The following is a 14,257-nucleotide window of genomic DNA, read 5'->3' on the forward strand; positions in this document are numbered from 1 at the left end:
CTTCCAGAGTGGTCCGATCTTCTCGCTGTCTATGGACGACTTTTAGGTCTCGTAGAGGCAAACTTATAAGTATTCTACGTCAACCCGCTATCTCTTACCGCCTGCTCGGTATTCTTGGTCTTGTGTGATTTTTGGAAATTTTGGTATTATTTTTCCACTTTGTCGCTTAATAACTCAGTTTTGCTCAACACTTAGCGCTTCGGTTGTTTGGGATTATAGTTAGCGCTCGGTTCGACCTTTCCAACACTGATCTTAGCTTGTCGATCCGTTCCATACAGCCTGAGTTATTCGCGATACCGTGTTTCAACCCATTTCTCAAGTCTCGTTTTGGTCCAACTTTGAACCAGCCATATCACCCTGATGGGTACCTCCGATCTTCTCGCTCTATATTGGCCAAAGTTAGGTCTTGTGGTAACGTACTTATGATTGTTCTACGCCGTGTTCGTAGCTCTTATCGTTCGCCCGCTATTTTCGATCATAAGGTGAATTTTCGCCTCTAAACCACCATTTTTCACCTTTGCCCTCTAATATGACCGACTTGCTCAACACCTAGCGCTTCGCTTGGTAGGACACATAGCTAGCGCTCGTCAAGACCTTTCCAACGCATATCCAAGCTTTCCGATCCGAGCCATACAGCCTGAGCTATAGGCGATACCGTTTTTCCCATTTTCTTGGTCACACGCACTTTAGGGTACCCCTTTTTGCCTTTGACCCTTAATACCTCCTCCGGGTCACTAGTAGGCGCTCAGCTTGGTAGGAAACATAGCTAGAGCAGGCCTTCACCTTTCCAAAACTGCCGAAAGTGTACCGATCCGACATCTAGAACCAAAGTTATGGTCATTCCCATCATGCTCTACTTTCATGGTCAACCTCCACCAAGCACACCTAGGTTGGACCAACTTTCACCAACTCATCTCGAACCCCAAATTTGCTTCGACCTACTAGGTTTCCCTAGCAAAGTGGCCAAAACATCCATTACAACACGACTGGTCTTTCTGGTGGTCGACCTAGGCGACTTTGTTCGACGACCACCACCCCATGGAACTAAAAGACGTCCCTTGATACGGACCACCGATACATTTTCCGGCCTGTCTAAACTACACTCATCGAAATTTTTTTGGGTCCCCACCGTCATACAAGTTTGCCTAGGTCAAGTTTTTCTTCCGGATCGGCCGCGGACCTCACTTTTCATTATCTAGGGAGGCCATAGGGCCCCAAAAGGGGTTTTTTAAAATTTTCGACACTTTCGACTTTGGTCGGATTTTTTCCGATTTTGGTCCGACCTAGGGACTTGGTGGTCCAAGGAGCCTCGGGACCAAACTTTTTTCTCAGGGGTCCGTACCTCCATACAACTTTGCCTAGGTAAATTTTTTGTTCCAAATCGACCGCGGATTTCACTTTTCAATATCTGGGGCTCGTGTAGAGTCCGAATATGAGGTTTTCTCATTTTTCGACATTTTCGACTTTTTTCGACTTTTTTCGGGTTTTTCGACCTAGGGGTCCGCCGAACAAATTTTGGGTCAAAAATTTTTATTGAACTAGTCGAAAGTACGCAAAAAGATAAGACTTTTTGCCGAAGACACCATGCCCCGGAACCGACTCCTTCCCCTTCAAAATTGGGGACAAACGTGATTTTTGAAACTTTTCCTTAGGGAGCCCAAGACTTAGAAAATTTTCAAATTCTCGATTTTTCGATTGCGAGCTAGCGCTTTGCGGTCTTCGGCAATGTTGTAGATCTCGACGAGATAAGACTTTTTGGTCAAGAGACATTTTGCCCTCCGACCCCTCCTTCCCCCCGCAAATCGCCCCCCAAAGTGCAATTTTTGCATTTTCACCTCTTTGCACGCACTGTTCGGCCCAAATGACCCCTTTCTATGGGTCTGAGCGCTTTGCGGTCTTCGGCAAACTTTTAGAGCGTACCAAGCCCTAATTATAATTGTTCTACACCACCTTCGTACCTCTTCATCCCTGGCCGCTATTCGCGTACCAAGGTAATTTTTGTTCATTTTGTCAACATTTTGCATCTTTGACTGCTTATATCGGCCTTGCCATGAACCGATAGCGCTTCGCTGTGTTCTAACGTAAGTTAGTACTACTCAATACCTTTCCAAATCATGTCTTAGATTGTCATTTGCTTGCTTACAGCCGGAGCTATGAGTGATACCGTAAAAAGTACCGAAACTTGGAAAAATCCTTGGATCGACCATATCCCCCCTTTGGGGGCCAGATATCGAAAAAAGTTCTGATTCAAAAAGTTGCGCCTTAACGTGTTCTAGTTATGCCTAGAACATTTCACTTCGCTAGCTGGCCTGCAACTTAGCCGTAATTGGGATTTTAGGGTGTTCATGGAGGGCCCATTTCCTGCGACTTGGTATCTTTTGGGCCCTATGTTTCTCTAATATCTCCACGAGTTTTCCAGATAGCCTTTTCAAACTTTCAGGGTGCCTAGAAAACCTCAAGACCTTTCCAACGCTATGCCGTTTGCCTCGCTCGGACATCTACAGCCAAAGTTATTCGAGGTACACGGTACCTTACCCTGTTTTCTCAGTACTTGGTCGAAAATTTCGATCAGCCATATGACCGACTTGGACAACCCTGAGCGGGTTGGCCCCATATAACTAAACTTTCGTCTCGTGGAGGCAAACTTATAAATATTCCACGTCAACTCGCTATCTCGTACCGCCTTGACGGTATACTTGGTCCAAGGGCCATTTCCAGCGACTTGGTCGCAATTTCGCTCTAAGTTTCGCTAATACCTTCGTCCGTGGACATGGTGATTTTTTGTTCGTATTTTTCCTTGATAGTCCCACTCAAGACTATTTCATACCAGAGCCAAGCGTCCCGCTAAGTGCCATACAGCCTGAGCAGTAATTCATGAAAGGTACCTCTACCAGTTTTTGCCATACTTGGGTACAAACTTTGGATCGCCCATATCTCCACTTTGGAGGCCAGCCAGCACCTTGGCCTCATATACTTTTTTGTTGGTCATACCATGCACCAAATATAATTGTTCTACGCCAACTTGCTATCTCTTCTCCAACTTGCCGTTATTCTTGGTCCAAGTCCCATTTCATTCGTTTTCGGACCCATTTTGCTATATGTTTCACTAATAGCTTCGGCCATGGACAAGCTGATATTCCATTTGTATTTTTCCTTGATAGTCCCACTCAAGACCATTCCAAAACACACCGCAGCTTGTCGCTCGGTGGCAAACTGACCGAGTTATAATTCATGAAAGGTACCTCAACTTCGTACACCACGTGGTCGGCCCAAACCATAAACCGACCAAACGACCGACTTGGAGCACCCTGACCGGGTTGCCCCCATATAATGAAAGTTGCGTCTCTACACGCCCAACTTATGAATATTCAACGTCAAGTCGCTATCTCTTACCGGTAAGCCGGTATTCACCTTCCAAGGGTGATTTTGGTCAAGTGCCATTTCCTGCGACTTGGTCCCCGAATTGGACCATCATCACCTAATATCTCCGTGGTTTTTCAACTCAGCCTCATGAAACTTTCAGGGTAGATAGGTCTCCCCGAGACCTTTCCAACGGTGAGCCGTTTGCCTCGCTCGGCCATCTACAGCCGAAGTTATTCATGGTACTTGGTACCTTACCCTGTTTTCACCATACTTGTTCGTACTTGGGTGCAAAACATGAATCACCCATATCTCCACTTTGGGGGCCAGCTACCGCCTTGTCCCCATATACTTTTTTGTTAGCCATATAATGCACAGTTTATAAATATTCTACGCCAACTTGCTACCTCGTCTCCAACTTGCCGTTATTCTTGGTTCAAGTCCCATTTCATTCGTTTTTGGACCCTTGTTGCTCTATGTTTCACTAATAGCTTCGCCCACCAACATGCTGATTTTCTGTTTGTATTTTTCCGTAATAGTTTCACTCAGGACCATTCCAAATCATACCGTGACTTGTCGCTCGGTGGTAAACTGACCGAGTTATAATTCATGAAAGGTACCTCAACCTGGTACAGCACATGGTCGGCCCAAACCATAAACCGACCAAACGACCGACTTGGAGCACCCTGATCGGGTTGCTCCCATATAATAAAATTTGCATCTATACCCGCCCAACGTATGAATATTCAACGCCAAGTCGCTATCTCTCACCGGTCAGCCGGTATTCACCTTTCAAAGGTGATTTTGGTCAAGTGCCATTTCCTGCGACTTGGTCCCCGAATTGGACCATCATCACCTAATATCTCCGTGGTCTTTCAACTCAGCCTCATGAAACTTTCAGGGTAGATAGGTCTCCCCAAGACCTTTCCAACGGTATGTGATTTGCCTCGCTAGGCCATCTACAGCCGAAGTTATTCATGGTACTTGGTACCTTACCCTGTTTTCACCATACTTGTTCGTACTTGGGTGCAAAACATGGATCACCCATATCTCCACTTTGGGGGCCAGCTACCGCCTTGTCCCCATATTCTTTTTTGTTGGTCATATTATGCACAGTTTATAAATATTCTACGCCAACTTGCTTACTCGTCTCCAACTTGCCGTTATTCTTGGTCCAAGTCCCATTTCATTCATTTTTGGACCTTTGTTGCTCTATGTTTCACTAATAGCTTCGCCCACCAACATGCTGATTTTCTATTCGTATTTTTCCGTAATAGTTCCACTCAGGACCATTCCAAAACACACCGCAACTTGTCGCTCGGTGGCAAACTGACCGAGTTATAATTCATGAAAGGTACCTCTACCTGCTACAGCACATGGTCGGCCCAAACCATAAACCGACCAAACGACCGACTTGGAGCACCCTGACCGGGTTGCTCCCATATAATGAAAGTTGCGTCTTCCAACGTCCAACATATAAATATTCTACGACAAGTCGCTATCTCTTATCGGTCAGCCGGTATTCACGACCCAAAGGTGAAAATGTATGGAGAGCGTTCACACAATTCCGGACGAATTTTGTAAACGTGTTTTTCCGTTTTCTCTCAATTGCGGGCGAACCAAGCGACGGATCGAAAAAAACCCAAAAGTAAAATGTGTTTAAAAACCCGATTTCTACATTATTGCCGAAGACACCAAAGCGCTATCTCGAAATTTTAAAAATCGATCGAAAATGTATGGACGGCGTTCACAAAATTCGTCCGGAATTTTGTAAACGTGTTTTTCCGTTTTCTCTCGATTGCGCGCGAACTATGCGTCGGATCGAAAAAAACCCAAAAGTAAAATGTGTTTAAAAACCCGATTTCTACATTATTGCCGAAGACACCAAAGCGCTATCTCGAAATTTTAAAAATCGATCGAAAATGTATGGACGGCGTTCACAAAATTCGTCCGGAATTTTGTAAACGTGTTTTTCCGTTTTCTCTCAATTGCGGGCGAACTAAGCGTCGGATCGAAAAAAACCCAAAAGTAAAATGTGTTTTAAAACCCGATTTCTACATTATTGCCGAAGACACCAAAGCGCTATCTCGAAATTTTAAAAATCGATCGAAAATGTATGGACGGCGATCACAAAATTCGTCCGGAATTTTGTAAACGTGTTTTTCCGTTTTCTCTCAATTGCGGGCGAACTAAGCGTCGGATCGAAAAAAACCCAAAAGTAAAATGTGTTTAAAAACCCGATTTCTACATTATTGCCGAAGACACCAAAGCGCTATCTCGAAATTTTAAAAATCGATCGAAAATGTATGGACGGCGTTCACAAAATTCGTCCGGAATTTTGTAAACGTGTTTTTCCGTTTTCTCTCAATTGCGGGCGAACTAAGCGTCGGATCGAAAAAAACCCAAAAGTAAAATGTGTTTAAAAACCCGATTTCTACATTATTGCCGAAGACACCAAAGCGCTATCTCGAAATTTTAAAAATCGATCGAAAATGTATGGACGGCGTTCACAAAATTCGTCCGGAATTTTGTAAACGTGTTTTTTCGTTTTCTCGCGATTGCGGGCGAACCAAGCGACGGATCGAAAAAAACCCAAAAGTAAAATGTGTTTAAAAACCCGATTTCTACATTATTGCCGAAGACACCAAAGCGCTATCTCGAAATTTTTAAAATCGATCGAAAATGTATGGACGGCGTTCACAAAATTCGTCCGGAATTTTGTAAACGTGTTTTTCCGTTTTCTCTCAATTGCGGGCGAACCAAGCGACGGATCGAAAAAAACCCAAAAGTAAAATGCGTTTAAAAACCCGATTTCTACATTATTGCCGAAGACACCAAAGCGCTATCTCGAAATTTTAAAAATCGATCGAAAATGTATGGACGGCGATCACAAAATTCGTCCGGAATTTTGTAAACGTGTTTTTTCGTTTTCTCTCGATTGCGCGCGAACTATGCGTCGGATCGAAAAAAACCCAAAAGTAAAATGTGTTTAAAAACCCGATTTCTACATTATTGCCGAAGACACCAAAGCGCTATCTCGAAATTTTAAAAATCGATCGAAAATGTATGGACGGCGATCACAAAATTCGTCCGGAATTTTGTAAACGTGTTTTTTCGTTTTCTCGCGATTGCGCGCGAACTATGCGTCGGATCGAAAAAAACCCAAAAGTAAAATGTGTTTAAAAACCCGATTTCTACATTATTGCCGAAGACACCAAAGCGCTATCTCGAAATTTTAAAAATCGATTGAAATTTTATGGAGAAAGGATTGTTTTTTGAAGCCTGTCGAAAATACACTCACCGAGCCGTTTTTTGTATCGACCGACATACAAGTTTGCCTAGCTAACTTTTTCTTCCGGATTGGCCGCGGACCTCACTTTTCAATATCTAGTGGTGCCATGGACCACCAAAAGAGGCTTTTTAACATTTTCAACAATTTCGACTTTTTCGGATTTTCAACGTAAGGGGACTCGGGGCGACTTTTTTCGAGTCTGTCTAAAATACACTTACCAGATTTTTCAAAGGTGCGGAACGTCATACATTTTTGACTAGGTCAATTTTTTGTTCCAAATCGATCGCGGGTTTCACTTTTCAATATTTAGGGCTCGAGTAAAGTACGAATATAGGGTTTTCTCATTTTTCGACATTTTCGATTTTTTTTTGATTTTTTCGGGTGTATCGAGCTTCGGCATAGCCATACCGTTTGTGTTTCTCAATTTTTTATTTGACTAGTCGTAAGTACTCGAGTAGATGAAACTTTTTGCCGAAGACGCCATGCCTCGGAAACGACTCCTTCATGCTCAAAATTGGGGCCAAAGGTGATTTTTGTTACTTTTCCTTAGGGGGCCCAACACTTAGAAATTTTTCAAAATCGCGATTTTTCGATTGCGAGCTAGCGCTTTGCGGTCTTCGGCAATGTTTTAGATCTTGATGAGATAAGACTTTTTGGCCATGAGACATTTACCCCTCCGACCCCTCCTTCCCCCCGCAAATCGCCCATCAAAGTGCAATTTTTGCTTTTTCACCTCTTTGCACGCACTGTTCGGCCCAAATGGCCACTTTCTATGGGTCTGAGCGCTTTGCGGTCTTCGGCAAACTTATAGATCGTACCAATTCCTAATTATAATTATTCCCCACCACCTTCGTACCTCTTCATCCCTGGCCACTATTCGCGTACCAAGGTAATTTTTGTTCATTTTGTCAACATTTTTCATTTTTGACTGCTTATATCGGCCTTGCCATGAACCGATAGCGCTTCGCTGTGTTCTAACGTAAGTTAGTACTACTCAATACCTTTCCAAATCATGTCTTAGATTGCCATTTGCTTGCATACAGCCGGAGCTATGAGCGATACCGTAAAAAGTACCGAAACTTGGAAAAATCGTTGGATCGCCCATATCCCCCCTTTGGGGGCCAGATATCGAAAAAAGTTCTGTTTCAAAAAGTTGCGCATCAACGTGTTCTAGTTATGTCTAGAACATTTCACTTCGCTAGCTGGCCTGCAACTTAGCCGTAATTGGGATTTTAGGGTGTTCTTGGAGGGCCCATTTCCTGCGACTTGGTATCTTTTGGGCCCTATGTTTCGCTAATATCTCCACGAGTTTTCCAGATAGCGTTCTCATACTTTCAGGGTGTTTAGAGCACTTCAAGACCTTTCCAACGCTATGCCGTTTGCTTCGCTCGGACATCTACAGCCGAAGTTATTCGAGGTACTTGGTACCTTACCCTGTTTTCTCAGTACTTGGTCGAAAATTTCGATCAGCCATATGACCGACTTGGACAACCCTGGGCGGGTTGACCCCATATAACTAAACTTTTGTCTCGTAAAGGCAAACTTATAAATGTTCTACGTCAACTCGCTATCTCGTACCGCCTTGACGGTATACTTGGTTCAAGGGCCATTTCCAGCGACTTGGTCGCAATTTCGCTCTAAGTTTCGCTAATACCTTCGTCCGTGGACATGGTTATTTTTTGTTCGTATTTTTCCTTGATAGTCCCACTCAGGACTATTCCATACCAGAGTCAAGCGTCCCGCTAAGTGCCATACAGCCTGAGTTATAATTCATGAAAGGTACCTCTACCAGTTTTTGCCATACTTGGGTGCAAACCATGAATCACCCATATCTCCACTTTGGAGGCCAGCTACCGCCTGGGCCACATATACTTTTTTGTTGGTCATACCATGCACAGTTTATAATTTTTCTACGCCAACTTGCTATCTCTTCTCCAACTTGCCGTTATTCTTGGTACAAGTCCCATTTCGTTCGTTTTTGGACCCATTTTGCTATATGATTCACTAATAGCTTCGGCCATGGACAAGCTGATTTTCTATTTTTATTTTTCCTTGATAGTTCCACTCAAAATCATTCCAAAACACCCCGCAACTCGTCGCTCGGTGGCAAACTGACCGAGTTATAATTCATGAAAGGTACCTCAATTTGGTACACCACGTGGTCGGCCCAAAACATAAACCGACCAAACGACCGACTTGAAGCACCCTGACCGGGTTGCCCCCATATAATGAAAGATGCGTCTATACCTGCCAAACGTATGAATATTCTACGCCAAGTCGCTTTCTCTTACCGGTCAGCCGGTATTCACCTTTCAAGGGTGGTTTTGGTCAAGTGCCATTTCCTGCGACTTGGTCCCCGAATTGGACCATCATCACCTAATATCTCCGTGGTCTTTCATCTCAGCCTCATGAAACTTTCAGGGTAGATAGGTCTCCCAAAGACCTTTCCAACGGTATGCCGTTTGTCTTGCTCGGCCATCTACAGCCGAAGTTATTAATGGTACTTGGTACCTCACCCTGTTTTTTCCATACTTGTTCGTACTTGGGTACAAACTTTGGATCGCCCATATCTCCACTTTGGAGGCCAGCTACCGCCTTGTCCCCATATACTTTTTTGTTGGTCATACCATGCACAGTTTATAATTGTTCTACGCCAACTAGCTATCTCTTCTCCAACTTGCCGTTATTCTTGGTCCAAGTCCCATTTCATTCGTTTTTGGACCCTTGTTGCTCTATGTTTCACTAATAGCTTCGTCCACCAACATGCTGATTTTCTGTTCGTATTTTTCCGTAATAGTTTTACTCAAGACCATTCCAAATCACAGCAAAACTTGTCGCTCGGTGAAAAACTGACCGAGTTATAATTCATGAAAGGTACCTCAACCTGGTACAGCACATGGTCGGCCCAAAACATAAACCGACCAAACGACCGACTTGGAGCACCCTGACCGGGTTGCCCCCATATAATGAAAGTTGCGTCTCTACACGCCCAACTTATGAATATTCTACGCCAAGTCGCTATCTCTTACCGGTAAGCCGGTATTCACCTTCCAAGGGTGATTTTGGTCAAGTGCCATTTCCTGCGACTTGGTCCCCGAATTGGACTATCATCACCTAATATCTCCGTGGTCTTTCAATTCAGCCTCATGAAACTTTCAGGGTAGATAGGTCTCCCCAAGACCTTTCTAACGATATGCCAATTGTCTCGCTAGGCCATCTACAGCCGAAGTTATTCATGGTACTTGGTACCTTACCCTGTTTTTACCATACTTGTTCGTACTTGGGTGCAAAACATGAATCACCCATATCTCCACTTTGGAGGCCAGCTACCGCCTTGTCCCCATATAATTTTTTGTTGGTCATATCATGCACAGTTTATAAATATTCTACGCCAACTTGCTACCTCGTCTCCAACTTGCCGCTATTCTTGGTCCAAGTCCCATTTCATTCGTTTTTGGACCTTTGTTGCTCTATGTTTCACTAATAGCTTCGCCCACCAACATGCTGATTTTCTGTTCGTATTTTTCCGTAATAGTTTTACTCAAGACCATTCCAAATCACAGCAAAACTTGTCGCTCGGTGAAAAACTGACCGAGTTATAATTCATGAAAGGTACCTCAACCTGGTACAGCACATGGTCGGCCCAAAACATAAACCGACCAAACGACCGACTTGGAGCACCCTGACCGGGTTGCCCCCATATAATGAAAGTTGCGTCTCTACACGCCCAACTTATGAATATTCTACGCCAAGTCGCTATCTCTTACCGTTAAGCCGGGATTCACCTTTCAAGGGTGATTTTGGTCAAGTGCCATTTCCTGCGACTTTGTCCCCGAATTGGACCATCATCACCTAATATCTCCGTGGTCTTTCAATTCAGCCTCATGAAACTTTCAGGGTAGATAGGTCTCCCCAAGACCTTTCCAACGATATGCCAATTGTCTCGCTAGGCCATCTACAGCCGAAGTTATTCATGGTACTTGGTACCTTACCCTGTTTTCACCATACTTGTTCGTACTTGGGTGCAAACCATGAATCACCCATATCTCCACTTTGGAGGCCAGCTACCGCCTTGTCCCCATATACTTTTTTGTTGGTCATATTATGCACAGTTTATAAATATTCTACGCCAACTTGCTAACTCGTCTCCAACTTGCCGTTATTCTTGGTCCAAGTCTCATTTCATTAGTTTTTGAACCCTTGTTGCTCTATGTTTCACTAATAGCTTCGCCCACCAACATGCTGATTTTCTGTTCGTATTTTTCCGTAATAGTTTTACTCAAGACCATTCCAAATCACAGCAAAACTTGTCGCTCGGTGAGAAACTGACCGAGTTATAATTCATGAAAGGTACCTCAACCTGGTACAGCACATGGTCGGCCCAAAACATAAACCGACCAAACGACCGACTTGGAGCACCCTGACCGGGTTGCCCTCATATAATGAAAGTTGCGTCTCTCTACGCCCAACTTATGAATATTCTACGCCAAGTCGCTATCTCTTACCGGTAAGCCGGGATTCACCTTTCAAGGGTGATTTTGGTCAAGTGCCATTTCCTGCGACTTTGTCCCCGAATTGGACCATCATCACCTAATATCTCCGTGGTCTTTCAATTCAGCCTCATGAAACTTTCAGGGTAGATAGGTCTCCCCAAGACCTTTCCAACGATATGCCAATTGTCTCGCTAGGCCATCTACAGCCGAAGTTATTCATGGTACTTGGTACCTTACCCTGTTTTCACCATACTTGTTCGTACTTGGGTGCAAACCATGAATCACCCATATCTCCACTTTGGAGGCCAGCTACCGCCTTGTCCCCATATACTTTTTTGTTGGTCATATTATGCACAGTTTATAAATATTCTACGCCAACTTGCTAACTCGTCTCCAACTTGCCGTTATTCTTGGTCCAAGTCTCATTTCATTAGTTTTTGAACCCTTGTTGCTCTATGTTTCACTAATAGCTTCGCCCACCAACATGCTGATTTTCTGTTCGTATTTTTCCGTAATAGTTTTACTCAAGACCATTCCAAATCACAGCAAAACTTGTCGCTCGGTGAGAAACTGACCGAGTTATAATTCATGAAAGGTACCTCAACCTGGTACAGCACATGGTCGGCCCAAAACATAAACCGACCAAACGACCGACTTGGAGCACCCTGACCGGGTTGCCCTCATATAATGAAAGTTGCGTCTCTCTACGCCCAACTTATGAATATTCTACGCCAAGTCGCTATCTCTTACCGGTAAGCCGGTATTCACCTTCCAAGGGTGATTTTGGTCAAGTGCCATTTCCTGCGACTTGGTCCCCGAATTGGACCATCATCACCTAATATCTCCGTGGTCTTTCAATTCAGCCTCATGAAACTTTCAGGGTAGATAGGTCTCCCCAAGACCTTTCCAACGATATGCCAATTGTCTCGCTAGGCCATCTACAGCCGAAGTTATTCATGGTACTTGGTACCTTACCCTGTTTTTACCATACTTGTTCGTACTTGGGTGCAAAACATGAATCACCCATATCTCCACTTTGGAGGCCAGCTACCGCCTTGTCCCCATATACTTTTTTGTTGGTCATATTATGCACAGTTTATAAATATTCTACGCCAACTTGCTACCTCGTCTCCAACTTGCCGTTATTCTTGGTTCAAGTCCCATTTCATTCGTTTTTGAACCCTTGTTGCTCTATGTTTCACTAATAGCTTCGCCCACCAACATGCTGATTTTCTGTTCGTATTTTTCCGTAATAGTTTTACTCAAGACCATTCCAAATCACAGCGTAACTTGTCGCTCGGTGAAAAACTGACCGAGTTATAATTCATGAAAGGTACCTCAACCTGGTACAGCATATGGTCGGCCCAAAATATAAACCGACCAAACGACCGACTTGGAGCACCCTGATCGGGTTGCCCCCATATAATGAAAGTTGCGTCTTTACCTGCCAAACGTATGAATGTTCTACGCCAAGTCGCTATCTCTCACCGGTCAGCTGGTATTCACCTTTCAAAGGTGATTTTGGTCAAGTGCCATTTCCTGCGACTTGGTCCCCGAATTGGACCATCATCACCTAATATCTCCGTGGTCTTTCAATTCAGCCTCATGAAACTTTCAGGGTAGATAGGTCTCCCTAAGACCTTTCCAACGATATGCCAATTGTCTCGCTGGGTCATCTACAGCCGAAGTTATTCATGGTACTTGGTACCTTACCCTGTTTTCACCATACTTGGCCATACTTGGGTACAAACCTTGAATCACCCATATGTCCACTTTACAGGCCAGCTAGCGCCTTGGCAACGTATGGTTTTTTGTTGGGTACAACATGAATAGTTTATAATTTTTCTACGCCAACTTGCTACCTCGTCACCAACTTGCCGCTATTTCGTTTCCAACGTTTCCAAAACAGTACTGTTTCGCGAGATTGGATTGATGCAGCCTGAGCTACGCTTGATTTTGTGTTTTTAACGGTACTGAAAACCGGCTTAACGGGGGAAAAATCTTTGATATGGGCAATGAAAGTTCTGAAAGGTTGTCATTGTGTGCAACAAAAAAATTAAACCCAAAAACCATCGTTTGGTGCAGACGGGTATTGTTGTTATATTATATACCCCCGTCAGCATACCACCCCCGCGCGATATGATCGGCTGAATACAGCATACGTTTCCAAAACTGTTGTGTTTTGCGAGATTGGTTTGATGCAGCCAGAGCTACGCTTGGTGTTGTGTTTTTTACGGTACCGAAAACCGGCTCAACGAAGCCAAAATCGGTGGTGTCTGCCCTCATCTATGATTGTTTGAAATTAAGGGCGGGCAAGATAGCGCTAAGAATGCTATCGATCACGCACCACGCGAACTGTTGTGTCTTAAACGTACCTGAATCAATAGAAGCATCTACCTGAATCTCTAGCAGCATCGTACCTGAATCTCTAGAACGATCGTACTTTCTATTTAATTATTTACCTGCGTACCAACATGCCGAAAATTAATTGAAGGCCTCTGCCCGTTTGTATGAAACGTACCCTTAAACCTTATGAACAAATTAGGTACAACTTTAGCTCGTGTTCCACTGGCGTCTCAAATTTAAAAACGTCTGATAAAACAGCACAAACTTTTGCATACGAGCTAGAGGCTTATTGTTTGGCTTAAATGTTGTTCGCCACAAGGCGTATATTTTGTCCGTGTATAGAATTTTGATCTCAGCTACCGAAAAGGGCGATATGGCCGAAGCACATGAGTGACAAAAATAGTGAACGAGATACGTGTTTATCAATTTACCATGCATAATTGCCTTATCGTCGGTGTTCTACAGTAACGAAATGGTTTTCAAGGGCGATCTTTATCACTAATGTGGGAAAAGGAAAAAGTAACAGAGGGGAATATGACCATGACCAAGTTTAACCAACGGGTAATTTTCCCCCGAATACGAGTAGCCATACGTATGCGCCAAGTGCGCCACAACCGGTATGCAACAGTTCCGAACTGGTTTCTCCTGCAATTTCAATGCCACCAATGAGATAACGGTGACGCGCCAGTCAAGTAGCGGTTCTTTTTCCTTCGAATTCCAGCAACGAATGGTGTACATCGATTGACCCTGACCCTGAAACCAACTT

The sequence above is a fragment of the Anopheles coustani genome (assembly GCF_943734705.1).
Source record: "Anopheles coustani chromosome X unlocalized genomic scaffold, idAnoCousDA_361_x.2 X_unloc_11, whole genome shotgun sequence".
Classification (NCBI taxonomy): domain Eukaryota; kingdom Metazoa; phylum Arthropoda; class Insecta; order Diptera; family Culicidae; genus Anopheles; species Anopheles coustani.